Source organism: Chrysochloris asiatica, unplaced genomic scaffold (genome assembly GCF_000296735.1).
Source record: "Chrysochloris asiatica unplaced genomic scaffold, ChrAsi1.0 scaffold00357, whole genome shotgun sequence".
In the NCBI taxonomy this organism is placed as follows: domain Eukaryota; kingdom Metazoa; phylum Chordata; class Mammalia; order Afrosoricida; family Chrysochloridae; genus Chrysochloris; species Chrysochloris asiatica.
Genome location: NW_006408875.1, coordinates 1,613,863 through 1,629,807, shown reverse-complemented (window position 1 = coordinate 1,629,807; position 15,945 = coordinate 1,613,863). Strand labels below are relative to the sequence as shown.

The 15,945-nt window shown below is 37.8% G+C and overlaps 1 protein-coding gene across 1 annotated transcript in view; it reads right to left on the bottom strand.

The window, feature by feature from the left end:
- The window catches only part of SH2D4B (SH2 domain containing 4B), a 171,550-nt gene that overhangs the window by 141,043 nt on the left and 14,562 nt on the right, over positions 1 to 15,945 (bottom strand). The gene's annotated exons all lie outside the window — the stretch shown is intronic.

The window sequence follows — 15,945 nt, the reverse complement described above, 5'->3', positions numbered from 1 at the left end:
AAAGCATCAATTCTCTACGGTCTTCCTTATTCACTGTCCAGCTTCTGCATGCATATGAAGTTATTGAAAATACCATGGATTGGGTCAGGTGCACCGTAGTCCTCAAGCTGACATCTTTGCTCTTCAACACTTCACAAAGGTCTTGTGTAGAAGATTTGCCTAATGCAAAATATCATTTGATTTCTTGACTGCTGCTTCCGTGAGTGTTGATAGTTGATCCAACAAGAAAGAAGTCCTTGACAACTTCAATCTTTTCTCTATTGAAAAGAATGTTGTTTATTGGTCCAGTGGTGAGGATTTTTGTTTTCTTTACATTGAGATGCAATCCATACCAAAGGCTGCGCTCTTTGATCTTCATCAATAAATATTTTAAGTCTTCTTCATTTTCAGCAAGCAAGGCTATATCATCTGCATATCGCAGGTTATTAATGAGTCTTCTTCCAATCCTGATGCCACGTTTTTCTTCATATAACCAAGCTTCTCGGATGATTTGCTCAGCATACAAGTTGAATTGTTCTGGAATACTCATACTTCTTAATGTTGTCCATAGCTTGTCATGATCCACACAATTGAAAGCCTTTATGTAGTAAAAAAAAAAGCATAGGTAAACATCTTTCTGATATTCTCTGCTTTCAGCCAAGATCCATCGGACATCAGCAATGATATCTCTCGTTCCACGGCCTCTTCTGAATCCGGCTTGAACCTCTGGAAGTTCTCTGTCAATGTATGATTGTAGCCATTTCTGTATTACCTTTAGCAAAACTTTACTCACATGGGATAGCAAAGAGATTGTCCGATGATTTCTGCATTCTGTTGGGTCACCTCTCTTTGGAATGGGTACAAATATGGATCTCTTCCAATCAGTCGGCCATATAGTTGTCTTCTAAATTTCTTTGCAGAGGTGAGTGAGTGCCTCCTGTGCCACCTTCTTTCTTGAAAGATTTCAATTTTTATTCCATCAATTCCTGGTGCCTTATTTTTTGCCAATTCCTTCAATGCACCTTGGACTTCCTCCTTCAGTATCATTGGCTCTTGATCACATGCTACCTCTTGAAATGGTTGAAAAACAACCATTTCCTTTTGGTACAGTAACTCTATGTATTCCTTCTCTTGATGCTTTCTGCATCATTCAAATTTTTGCCCAGAGAATCCTTCAATTACAAAAATCAAGGCTTGAATTTTTTCTTTGCTTTTCCCAGCTTGAGAAATGCTGAGTGTGTTCTTCCTTTTTGGTTTTCTGACTCCAGATCTTTGCACATTTTATTGTAATATTTGGCTTTATCTTCTTGAGCTGATCTTTGAAATTTTCTGTTTAGCTCTTGGACCTCCTTATTTCTTTCATTTGCTTTTGCGTCTCTATGCTGGAGAGCAAGTTTCAGTGTCTCTTCTGACATTCATTTTGAACTTTTCCTTCTTTCTTGTCTTCTCAATGACCTTTTGTTTTCTTCATGTTTGATGTTCTTGGTGTCATCCCACAACTCTTCTGGTCTTCAGTCTTTAGAGTTTAATGTATCAAATCTGTTCTTCAGATGATCTCCAAATTCAGGTGGGATGTATTCAAGATCATATTTTGGCTCTCGTGAATCCGTTTTCACTTTCTTCAGCTTCAGTTTGAATTTGCATACGTGCGATTGTTGGTCTGTTCCAGTCTGCTCCTGGCCTTGTTTTCACTGATGATATGGAACTTTTCCATCATCTCTCTCTGCAGATGTAGTCAACTTGATTTCTATGTATTCCATCTGGTGAGGTCCATGTGTATAGTCATCTCTTATGCTGTCTAAAAAAGGTATTTGAAATGAACAAATCATTGGTTTTACAGAATTCTATCATGCATTCTCCAGCATCATTTCTATCACCAAAACCATGTTTTCCAACCACTATTCCTTCCTCTTTGCTCCCAACCTTTGCGTTTCAATCACCAGTAATGAGCAATAAATCTTGATTGCATATTTGATCAATTTCAGATTGAAGAAGTTGGTAGAATTCTTCTATTTCATCCTCACTGGCTTTAGTGATTGGTGCATAAATTTGAATAATAGTTGTATTATCTGGGCTTCCCTGTAGGCACATGGATATTATCCTATCACAGACTGATCTGGATATGTTCTTTTTGACAATGACTGCAACACCATTCCACTTCAATTTGTCATTCCTGGCACAGTAAACCATGTGGTTGTCAGATTCAAATTGGCCAATACCAGTCCATTTCAGCTCACTAATGCCCAAGATATTGATGTTTACGCATTCCATTTCATTTTTGACAACTTCCAATTTTCCCAGATTCATACTTTGTACGTTCCATGTTCTGATTTTAGTTAAACAATAGACAGGTCTGTAAGGGGAACAATAACACTAATGAGGTAAGCACACCTTAGAATAATCAACCATTTGAGATCAAAAGGGCAACATTTACCCAAGTACAAAATTCAGAAGAGTTAAGAAGGAGAAAAGAAAACAAAAATCACATTATGGAGATTACAGTCAATGAGATGAAACAAAATGTTTGTTAAAGAAAAACTGATCTGTACTGTAAACTTTCACCCAATTCACAATAAAATTGTTTAAAAGATCAATCAAAGTAATCCTACATATCAAGGGGTATGGCATTGTAGGAAGTGGGGTTTCTCCTATATCTGGTGGGTTCTCTAAACAAAATGCCTTTGAGATGGAGCTTTCATTCTAAGATGTTAACTTTACTCTTCAATTCTGGAAAAATAGAACAAACACTACTAGACCTTAGGTATGTACTTGTGTTCATTTTAATCAGGTACTTACAGTGTAAGAGACTTCACTGGGGCCATCTCATATAATCTTACCCACAAACCTATAGTATGGATCCTATTATCACCATTCCCAATTTACCTAAGAGAGAATTGAGGCAACAGAAGATTGAGAAATTTGCCAAAGTCAAATTCATAGATGGAAGACAATCACAGTTAATGAGTGGGGAACCATTAATGAATGAACCCAGACATTCTGATCACTGTACTAAGTTGCTTCTGTGATAAAGCATGGTGCTGGACATGCAGTACATGCTCGATGATTCTAGGCTGCACGATTTTAGATCCAGACATGTCTTTGCTGTTAGTCAATGAAAAAGACACAAAGTTGAATCACACTAAACCATCCTCCTATTATGATTCTCAACTTTGTGTCTATATTGGCTCCTGACATAGCTCCTCCAGCTCAAGACCATATCTCTTGCTTAAATCTTAGCCTCACTTATGAGAACTTGTTGTTATTAAGTGCCATCAAGTTGGTTCCAACTCAGAGCAACCATATATAGGGTTTCTAAGGAACAGCTGATAGGTTTGAACTGTTGACCTTGTACCTAACAGTCCAGTGCTTATCATACAGCACTATACCTGGACTCTCTTATGAGAACAGGAGGAGACAAATCCAGGAAGTTCTTCCACCAGGACCAGGCTGGCCCATATGTACTGAGATATGACATGATTATCAGTGAGAAATCCACACTATACAACTTCCAACTCCAAATCTATGTGTAACATTCCTTTAGAACTAAAGCACAGCAGAAGAAAGGTGCCAGTGAATATATTCAGACCCTAGTTTTACCAGCATCAATCTCTCATCTGTGACATTTGAAACACAAATGATTCCATTTATAAAATTTAAAGACTGCATGTATCCTGAGGCAGAGGTAGTTTGCGATAGATATCTCATTTTCCATGTAAGAGACCCAGGTTCATTTCCTGCATAATGTACTTCATGTGCAGCTCCCATCCATCTATCAGTATAGACTTGGTTACTGTTATGATACTGAATAGGTTTTGTGTAGTTTCCAGGATAAGACAAAGTAGGAAGAAAGAACCGAGCAAACTGCTTTTTAAAAAACAACCAGTGAAAACACTATGGGTCATAACAGTCTTATCTGTAACAGATCATGGAGATTATGAGGACCCAGCAGGGATTTATCCTGTTGTGCATGGGTCACCATGAATCAGGAGTCTACTGAAAGGCAGCTAGCAACAACTATGTGTCATGGAAGCAGTATGAGAACCCAACTCTGGTGGCCAGAAAAAAGGTTCTGTGTTGGGGATGAAAAAAAGATGACTGCCTAGGCAGAAAGATTGTGCAGGCTGTCTGCAGCAAGGATATGGAAAATCGGACAAGACAGATACAGAGGACAATCCAGGAACTCTGTGTTCCAGAGGAACAGATAGAAAAGTGAACCAAGTGCTTACTAGGAGACAGACTTCAATAGATGCAACAAGAAATGAGGTGACTGATGAGCAACAGCAACCAATGGAGTGTGCCGCATCCATCTTGAAAGTTTGTGAATGGTTTGAGATGAGAAAAAGATATTGCATTGCAGAAACCTACTTGAGGCTCATGGAAACAAAACAAAGGTGTGATTTTTTTTTTCCTTCCTTTTTTTTTTTTTCGGACAAACATACAGCTCCATGGAATCTCCAGCTTTCCAGGTGGTCAGAGACACTCAAAGGTTGTAAGCCCTGGGGAGGAGCTATATCCAATAACCCCACTAGGGTAGGCTCTGGTCCAACTCTTCAAAGACAAACGTGACCAGTCCAGGGTGGCTGTCACTAGGAGAGGGGACTGAATGGACATATGGGATAGAGAGAATTTTTTGAAATAGAGGGAATGAAAGGAAGCAGGTGATCCATGTGGGACTTCGGGATACAGCATGGCCAATTTGAACTTTCTCAAGCAGCTATGAAGGCAAGAGACCAGTAGATGGTGAAACACACCACCTACTGGCAGAGAAAAATCCTTTTTTTTTTTTTGAATTTTTTATTTTGTTTTGTTTTTCCTTCAATATAAAGGTGGGTAAATTTGTTGGTTTGTTTTGTTTCTTTGTTTTCTTTCTTCTTATATCACATGAAACAATACAGAAAATGTGGCCCTACAGCCATACCCTCTACAGCCCCACCAATTAGGCAAAAGCCAATACCAGCTGCTGTACACCAGAGCATCAGTGATAACTAACCACTGCTAAAACCACATTGAATGTAATTATACAAATAGTGAATAGGGAACGTCATCTCCTGACCAGACCCAGAGGAAGCAATTGGTGAGTGCCTAGCATGCATTCATCAACTTAATACAAATATAACAACACCAAAATGCCTAAAAAGCAGCAGAAATTTTGTGTTCACACACAGAAACAAGACAGAGTAACTCAAACAAATGACCAGAAGGAAGCGTGAGAAAGTGCTTTTGAGGAAGAAGAGGTGATGGAACTACTTGAAAAAGAATTCAGGAGAATGATATTGAGGTACATCCAAATGTTTCACAGAAAGGTCAAAGAAAATAAGGTCGAATTCAGAAAAGCACTACCAGACCAATCAAACAAAATAGGTACAGTATTGGAAACAATACAAAACCTCCAAACAGAGGTCCAGATGATCAATATTAAAATAGCAGGTATGGGCAATACACTGAAAGGGCAAAGGAGTAGGATTGAATCAATGAAACCAAAATTAATGAGCTTGAAGATAAGTCTCTCAATAGTGCTAAAACAGAAGAACAAAAGAAAAAAAAATGAAAAAATATGAAGAAAACTGGTGATCCATGCAGAACAACATGAAGAGGAATATTCTATGGGTGATTGGAATTCCAGAACAGGAAGAGACAAAGAAAACAACCAAAAGGATAGTAGAAGAAATGCTGGAAGAAAATTTCTCTAACATTATGAAGGACAAGAAGGTAAGCATTCTAGAAGCTGAATGCACCTCAGACAAGTTAGACTCCAAAAGAAAATCACCAAGTCATATTATAATCAAACTCTCCAAAATCAAAGATGAGGAAAGAATCCTGAACGCAGTTTGGGGAAAATGAAATGTTACCTAAAAAGGAAAATCATTAAGATTAAGCTCTGATTTCTCTGCAGAAACCATGTAGGCAAGAAGGTAATGGAAAGATAAATATAAAACTCTGAAAGAAAAAAGTTGCCAACCAAGAATCATTATCCTAGTAAAGCTGTCCATGAAATACGATGGCAAAATCAGAATATTCCAGAATAAACAAAAATTAAGGAACTTCGTAAAACCAAGCCAATGCTCCATAATATACTACAGGGAGTTCTTTGGATTGAGAGCCAGCAAGAGATGATAACAACCAGAGATTGACATACATGGCAATACCACCTGGAATTCAGTCCAGATATGCAAGTGTCCAGAATAGAACAAAACTACAAGATTGATAATCGGGAATCTGGGATGTCAGTCTAGGATCAGGACAAGTACAAAGTGAAGGGAAGGGAAAATATAGCTACAGAGCTCCAGATAGTGAGGAGGTCAAGTAGATTTTAAAATAAAACAGACTGTCTTAAAATGAAAGCTAAACTAATAAAGTACAGGGTAACCTCAAAAAAATTAATACACCTTCACATCAAATAAGGAAAAGGAAAATTCAGGAAGATTTTGCAAACATTAAAACTATAAAGGAACTGGCAAAAAAAAAAAAGTACACACACACACAAGAAAAAAATGAACTAGGTACAGGAAAGCATGCAGAACAAGGAAAGCAGCAGTATCACAAAATGACTTTATTCAATTCATACCTATTGATAATCACACTGAATGTCAATGAATTCAATGCACTAGTCAAGAGGCAAAGAGAAACAGAATGTATAAGAACACAGGATCTTTCAATATGTTGTCTACAATAGACACATCTTACACACAAAGACAAAAATAGATTAATTTCTGGGTGAAAAAAATTAGGCAGTAGAAAAAAAATACCAAGCTAATTACAATAAAAAATGAGTAGGAGTGACAATATTAGTCTCTGATAAAATAAACTTTAAGGCAAAAACCAGCATAAGAGACAAAGAAGGATATTCGCTCATGATTAAAGGGGCAATTGAACAAAAGGATATGACCATAATAAATATCTATTCTGCCAACAAAAAAGCTTCACATTACATAAATCAAACACTACTAGAAGTGAAGAACTAAATAGATATTTCTACAATATAGTGAGAGATTTTAACATACCATTTTTTAAAAAGGACAGAAGAAGCAGAAAAAATAAATAAATAAAAACTCATAAAGGACTTAACAGAACTAAGCAATACAATCAACTAACTTGACCTCATAGATTTGTACAGAGCATCCAACCCAACAGCACAATACATACTGTTTCCAGGACACATGGAATAGTCTCCAAAATAGTCCATGTGTTTGGCCACAAAGCAAGTCTCAATAAATTTAAAAACAACAAAGTACTACAGAGCATTTTCTCAGATCACAATGCTCTAAATTTAGAAATCAACAACAGGAAGTTCAAGGAAATAAATTCAAATACATGGAAACTGAATAACACCCTGCTTAAAAGCTACTGGGTAGTGGAACAAATTACAAAATGAAATGTTAAAAATTCCTGGGGAAAAAATGAGAAGGAAAACACATTTTGTGTCCCAAAACCTTTGGGACACAGCAAAAGCAGTGCTTAGAGGGCAATTTATAACAGTAAATGCACATAGCTAAAAAGAAGAAAAAAATAAAATCAGCACATTAACACACCATCTCCAACAATCAGAAAAAGTGCAGCAAAGTAAGACTACAGACACCAGAAGAAAAGAAACAATAAAGAATAGAGCAGAAATAAATGAAATCGAAAACAGAAAAACAGAAAGAATCAGCAAGACAAGAAGCTCGTTCTTTGAAAGTATTAATACAATCCACAAGCCTTTGGCAAATCTAATAAATGAAAAGAGGGAGAAGACACAAATGACATGCATAAGAAACCATATGGGTAATGACACAACAGAACCAACGGAAGTAAAAAGAATAATAACAAAACACTATAAAGATTTGTACTCCAACAAATTTGAAAATCTAGGGGAAATGGATACATTTTTAGAAATACAACCTACCTAAGCTAGTACAGAGTGAAGTAGAAAACTTGAGCAAACCTGTAACAAGAGAATAAATTGATCAGGTAATCAAAAAATTCCACCCAAAAAAAGTGCAGGCCAAGGTGGTTTTACTGGTGAATTAAATTAAACATTCATAAAAGAGCTGACACCAATTTTACTCAAACTATTCCAGAATATAGAAAAGGATGGAAATTTTCCTAACACATTTTATGAAGCAAATATATGCTTCATACCAAAACCAGGCAAGGACATCACTAAAAAAGAAAATTATAGAACAACACCCCTCATAAACATAGATGCAAAAATTCTCAACAAAATCCTAGCTAATAGAATTAAACAACTTATCAAAAAAGTAGTACAAGTGAGATGACTAAGTGAGATTCATACTAAGGATGCAAGGATGATTCAATATTAGAATGACAATCAACATAATCCACCATGTACATAAAAAAGGAAGAACCACATGATCATATTAATTGGTGCAGAAAGGGCATTTTATAAGATCCAACACCCATTTTTTATTTAAACACACACACACACACACACTCAACAAAGAAGGAATAGAAGGGGAAATCCTCAACATAATTAAGAGGAGATACATAAAACCAACACCCAACATCACTCTCAGGAAGAACAAAGTGGCAGCTCTCTCACTCCCAGACCTCAAAATTTACTACACAGCAATAGTCTGGTACTGGTACAAAGAAAGACACAAATATCTTAACATAATCAAGAACCCAGAAGTAAATCCATCCACATACAGTCAACTGATCTTTGACAAAGGGCCAAAATACATTAAATGGGGAAGAGATCATCTTTTCAACAAATGGTGCTGACAAGACTGGAAATCAATTTGCAAAAGAATGGAATAAGACCCATTTCTCACACTAGATACAAAAACAAACTCAAATGGATTAAAGACCTAAATGTAAAACCTAGAACTTAAAGATTATCAGAGAAAAAAATCTTAGGGGGAAATCTTAGGAGCTGTAATACATGGCATACATAGACTATCAAACATTGAAAAAAAACACACACTAAATAGACAACAAAATAGATGACTGAGACTTACTAAAAATTAGTAACTTGTGTGCATCAAAAGATTTCACCAAAATAAAATAAAAATGGAGTCCACTAACTGGGATTTTTTTTTTTTTTTTTTGCAATGATGTATCAGACAAGGGAATCATTTCTAAAATTTATAGAAAACTACAACACCTCTACAATAAAAAGACAATCCAATTAAAAGATGGACAAGGACATGAACAGAGACTTCACCAAGGAAGACATTCAGCAAGTCAACAAGCATATAAAGGAATGTTCACAATCATTAGCCATTAGAGAGATAGAAATCAAAACACAAAGATATCATCTGGCATCAGTATTAACAGTGAAGTTCAAAAACACCAGAAAACAACAGATTCAAGGGAGTGGAGAGACTGGTACCTTACTACATTGCTGTGGCGCTGTAAAATGATTCAATCACTCTGGGAAATGGTATGGCATTTCCTCAGAAAGTTAGAAATAGAAATACTTTATGATTCAGCAATCTCTCTATTTGGTATATATTCACAAGAAATATGAGCCAGAACACAAGTAGATATATGCACATCAATGTCCATCACAGCACTATTCACAATAGTAAAAAGATGGAGACAGCCTAAGTGCCCATCAATGGATGAATGGATAAACAAACTGTGGTATGTACACACAATGGAATACTATGCAACCTTGCAGAATAATGATGAATCTGTAATTACGTCACAACATGGATGAACTTTGAGGACATTACGCTGAATGCAATTAATCAATCACAAATGGACAAGTATTATGTTGTTGTTGTTAGGTGCCATAGAGTCGGTGCTGACCTTATTATATGAGACCATTATTGTAAAAGCTTAAGAAAAGATTTCCATAATAAAGGAAACATACCTTTGATGGTTACCAAGGGAGGCAGGAAGGGGAGAGCCAATACACAGGTTACAGGGTAGACACAGTGAGCTTAGGTGATTGGGAGGTAAATGTACTAGGATACAGAGGACAAAACACAAGAAGAGGAAGGGTGGTAGATGCACAACGAAGATAGAGGAAGAATTAGGGAGGGAGATATGCATAGCCTAAATGGTTTAGAGGTAAGTAGTGATTTATATACTACCTTGGAACAACAGTGCTCTGTGATACAGGGATCAAGATATAGTCTGAGTGGGTAAAGGATGAGGAAACTGTTTAGGTGTTTGACTGTCTTGTGGATATTAGCTTTCCCCCTACTATTGATAAATAAACATTTAAGTGTGATAGAAATGAATATTTGGAATTATAACTACAGAAAGCTTATAATTCCATCTTTAGACTAAAATTGATTTGTTAAAAGGGGAATTAGAATTTGCCAGGGAAACAGGCTTCTTGTTAAGCCTTTGTAGAATATGGGGCCTAAGGTGGAATTCTGAGCCCACCAAGAACCTTCTGAGTTGTGACATTTCCACATGAAAAGACATGCAGACCAATTTAGAACTGCTGGGAGAATGGGGAAAATCTTATTGAAAGAAAGAACTGCAGGAAGAAAAAAAAAAAGCAGATTGGTTGGCTGTTAGGTTATAAAGCAAGCTGTTTGCTTTGAAGGCATCAAGGCAGAAAAAGTCAGCCAATCAAGGAAAACCCTCTTCTAAAACTCAAATTCAAAGAGAATCTGCTAGCAGTCTTGCATGCTTACTGGTGACCACCTGAATCTACTTATGAGTGGAAGTGGGGAAAATGCAGCAATGAAGACAAGGACTGACTTTGGCTATGTTCCATTGACACCCATTGACCACAAGATGAGAGAGAAAAGAGGAAGGCCTGGCTGGTCTGAAGTTCAGGAAGAGGTGTGAACTACTGAGTCCATCCAGTGAATTAGCTACTGGAGACTAGAGCTGAGAGTGAAGTGGCCAACTGGTCTGAAGTGCAAGAAGGTGTGAATAAACTCCCAAACTTGCATCCAATATCCATTTGACCTAGCTTGGATGGCTATCTGACCAAAGCACAACCAGATGAAGATAAAGATGTTTGATGCTGTGAGCAAGTGCAAATTGCTACAGTTTGATGAACTGGACCTTTGCTTATGGATGCAGTTGCTCAGAATTTCAATTAGAATGGAAGGATTCTTCATATCAAGGAACAAATTTGTTTCTTCAGTGCTCTGGGTTGACAAGGAAGGGCAATCTAGACATTGGCTATCAAAACTCAGCGGACTATAGAGGCATGAAGTGTCTGGCTTGCAAGCTTTCGTAATTGCGCTTAAGGGGGAAGGTAGAATCACCACTGAATAGTTTTCCTCTTCTCCAGATAAGGGATGATGCGGATATGATTTTATGATTCAATTTTGAGTAATTGTTAGTAGAATTAATTGTGATTATCACAACTATAGTTGTAGAAGATGTGTAACTAAAAGGGGGCCATAGTTCATCTTTCATTTCAGGAACAAATGATCCCAGGACCATCAAGAAGGAAAAGCATATGAGTGGAGAGTGGGTTCCTACTTAGAAAAGTGGCAACAACAGAGACGGTGGCAGAGGTGATGACAGAGGAGAGATAAAGCAGCTGAAGACTCTAAGCCCATGGACTGAGTAAGGTTGTGTGCCTGTGGGCAGGAGGCTGGCTTGTATAATATGACCTTAGGACATTTAAATGAATACATATTTTTTTGTTTTTTATGTAAACATGAAACATTTTTTGGGTTTTGTTTATTTGTGAAAAAATATGTAAAAGAAAAGCCACAAAGAGGAAGTAAGATAACTGTTTTGCAGGGAGGACTGTAATCCTTGAGATGAAACAAAGCATATAATCTGTTGATTGAAAAGCTGATGATATCTAGTCTGTAAAGCTTCACTCAATTCACAATAAAAAGTTTAAAAAAAAAAAAAAAAAGTTCTGTGCCAACTTGACTAAGCCAAGATTTCCATAGGTTTAGCAATTGAGATGTGCTGCTTCCTGTAGTGATGAAACCTAATAGAGGCATAGTTTACTCTGTAAGGAGTGGCTATGAGCAGCCAATCAATTGAAGGGATGCTTCCTTGAGGATCTGGTCTGCTCCTAATACAATGGAAACATGGGAAAGGCTCCCTCTCTCTCTTCCCCTGGGGGCCTGGGACTCTGCAATTGTAAGCTATTTCCTTGATCACAAACTTCTCTTTATATATATACATATATATGTTTCACTGGTTTTACTTCTCTAGACAACCCAGCCTAAGACTGGCAGTATGAGAATCCAACTCTGATGGCCAAAACTAAGCACATCAGTGAAATGTTAAGATGAAATACACGGTCCCTGAAGAATAAAATCATGTAATTTTGAAAGGATATGGTGAAAACGAACCCAAAGAACTTACTCCCCCAAAAAGCCTGATTCCAAGTGAGAAAAACAGAATAAACTTGGCTAACTGATAAGTGAGAAAAACCTGGAAAGCAGCAATGCTCTCCACCCAGGGAAAGAGCAAGGAGCTCTGGTAGCGTAGTGGTTACGAATCGGGCTGCGAACCTTAAGGTAAGCGGTTCGAAACTACCAGCTGCTCCGCGGGAGAAAGATGAGGCTTTCTACTCCCGTAAAGATTTACACCCTCGGAAACCCTGTACAGGGTCGCTATGGGTCGGAACTGACTCGATGGCACTTAACAACAACACAGGGAAAGAGCAGAAGGAGAGGTAGCCCATGTGCAACCTGCCACTTCAGCCCAGCCACTCTAAGCAGGAGTGAAGACCTGGGGTGAGATTACAGAGAGTCCCAGTGAACCAGCTGTGGCCTCTCTCAGAAAAGGTCCTACTGACTTCCAGACTGGAATACCAAGGGAGGGAGTGTTGAGGAAGCAGAGAGATGGCAGGCATGACCATCTCAGGGGCAAGAAGGTAAAGATGAAACCTGGACAACTCTCTCCAGCATTCCCTGACTGGGGCCCTGAAACAGGGATGGAAGAGGTGCCTTCCTGGACAGGGAACTACACTGCAGTCTCCAGTATGGTGACCCTCAAAAAGAGCACTTGTTCTCTAAGGATTCTTTTCCTACACCACTGTCATCTGCAAAGTACCCAACTTCTTAGGGAATTTGCAAAAACATAAGAAAGGAACAAGTACTCTGCTCCTGTCTCCCTTAGCAGTATATGACAGTACCTGTTTCCCTGGATCATCATGAACCTATTATAAAACTTTGATTATTACTGAGGTGACAATCACATAGCATTTAAAAATTAGCCATTTTAAATTAAACAATTCAGTGGTAATTAGTGCATTCACAATGTTGTATAACCACCACATTATCTAGTTCCAAAATATTTTCATCATCCCATAAGGAAACCTAAACCCACTATGTAATTCTTTCCCATTACCCCTTTCCTCAGCCCTTGACATCTATGAATCTGCATTCTGTCTCTGTGAATTGACCTACTGTGAATAGCTCATATAAAAGAATCATGCAATATGTGAGATTTTATGTTTGGCTTCTTACACTTAACATGTTTTTTAGGCCAATCTATATTGTCACACGTATCAGTATTTCATTCCTGTTCGTGGCTGAATAATATTCCATTGTATGAATGTGCCACAGTTGTTTTATCTATTATTCTGTTGGTGAGCACTTGGGTTGTTTCCACTTTCTGGCTGTTGTGAATAATGATACAATGAACATATCTGTTTTCAGTCCCTGCTTTCCAATACTTTAGGGTATATATGTAGGAATAGAATTGTGAGGTCTTATGGCACTTAATAACAACAACAACAACAGCATGGTAGTTCTGTGTTTAATCTTTTGAAGAACCACCAAACTGCTTTCTACAGTGGTTGTATCATTTTACATTGCCTCCAGCAATGCACGGGAGTTCCAAGTCCTCCACATATTCCCCAATACTTTGTAATTTTCTTAGAGTCATCGCAGCACTGATAACACTATGGTTTAAGCATTGAACTACTAACTATAAAGTTGGTGGTTCAAAGCCACCAGTAAGTCCATGGTAGAAAGATGAGGCTGTCTAATCAGGTAGATTTACATTCTCAGAAACCTTAAGGAATGGCTCTATTCTGTCCTACAGGGTCGCTGTGAGCCTGAATCAGCTCAAAGGCACTGGGTAGAGAGTGGTATCTAATTGTGATTTTGATGTGCATTTCCTTGATTAAGGATGTTGATCATCTTTTTGTGTACTTTGGCTCTTTGTATATATTCTTGAGGCAAATGTCTCTTCAAGTCCTTTGCCTGTTTATCAAACTTTTACCAATCATATGGTTTCATTTGCATTGATGCAATTTACTAGTAGGTTGAATATCTTTCCATATGTTCACATCATTTTCAAAGTTGACTTTTGTAAATTGCTTGTTGATATCATTTTCTCATTTTTATATTGCTTGTCTTTTGATAATTGATTTAGAAAACTTCTTTGTAATTTCTGATTGCCAATCCTTTGCAAATATTTTTTCTCCCTCTATTTCCTATTTTGTTTTTTTACCTTAGCGTTGTATCTCATTATCAAGAAAAAATAATCTTTCATCTAATCATGCTTATATTCCTTTCTTTCGTCATTTATTTAAAGCCTTAACTTTCTCCAATATTTTTTCATTATTTCTTTTACAACTTTCTTTTGTTTTTGCTTTTGTATTACTATTTTTATTGTGTTGGTCTTTAATCCCCAAAAGCATCTTTTTATTGAGGGGAAAACTGTGAAGAGGAAAATGCTATGTGTTGTCATGGGAAACCAAGGACCTTGAAATCATCCAGCCTGTGTTTGTATTCTAATTCCACTACTATCTTCCACATTAACTTGCTTAACCTTGAGATTCCATCTGTTTGATTAAAGAAACCCAACTCTGAAACATTTGGAGCACCATGAGTCTGAATCAACATAATTGCTGTGAATTACTTTGTTAGTAGGAATATGGTTAATTACAATTTTGGAATATTTTACTACTTTTCTTTATAGTGCATTCCCTTATTCATGGAAGCTGCTTTAGAACAACTGGCCAGAGAGGTTAAGACAAGTGAACTTCGAACCATGTGCCTGGAAGTTGCTATTGCAGCTTTGTATTATAATCCTCATCTACTGCTTTGAACTGCTAAATTGGCAGTTCAGGCTCACCAGCTGCTCCTTGGAAACCCTATACAGGGTCGCGGGTCGGAAGCGACTTGTTGGCACCTAACAACAACAACTGCTCAATACTTTAGAAAATCTTTGCTTTCCTAATAATGTTGAACCAGTTACAAATCATTTTATTACACAGTGACTTAATGATGTTGACTGCTTCCTGGGGTAAGTAACATGCACTGACCTTTGTTTATTAAGCTTTTTGAGAAACTGCTTATTTAAAAAGGAATGAGAAAGAAGAAAACCATCTATTTTTCATTTTGTTTTTAGACTTCATGACAGAAAGATGTGTGTCCTCTTATTGATATGGATCAAATTACCACAAGTTTTAAGTCACTTACCATCTTACTCTTCTTTCTGAGCTTCCAGAATCTGAACTCCTAAGGCTCCCCCACCCAAATGCCCTCATCTGGCTAAGACGGTACCATCCATCCTCTCCTTGTGCATACAGACATAAATAAACCTCAGAGCAGGCAACTAAGGGCTCTACATAAGCATGCTCTTTCTCCACTGCCACGAACACTGGGACTTCACCACAGGGCACTCATAACTGGCAGGCACAGAGTCATTGTGGTTACCCTGCATTGCATCCTCTCATGGCCATCTCTGCCTCCGCTGAAGGCTAACAGGTACACACCTATCGCAGGTCCCATCCCAGATTCTCAAGGTCACCAATCTTCACCCCACCGCCTCGTCCAGGAAGGGCATCCAACCAGACTACAGTCACAACCAGAGCATCAGTTGTCAGCAGCTTGTAACAGTCCTCATGATCACCATAACCACACCCACAGGAAGTTTACAAGCACCCTAGGGACCAAGAATGGCCTTATTATTGGAATAATATCAAAGTCGATTTGCAAACTGCCAATGAGGTAATGAGCTGACAGCCATTCCTGAGGCCTGCCCTGCTCCCTAAGACTACTTCATCAGCTGGTGGAGCTGAAGGCTACTTCACCATCGCTAACTTGCTCCCTAACAGAAGTG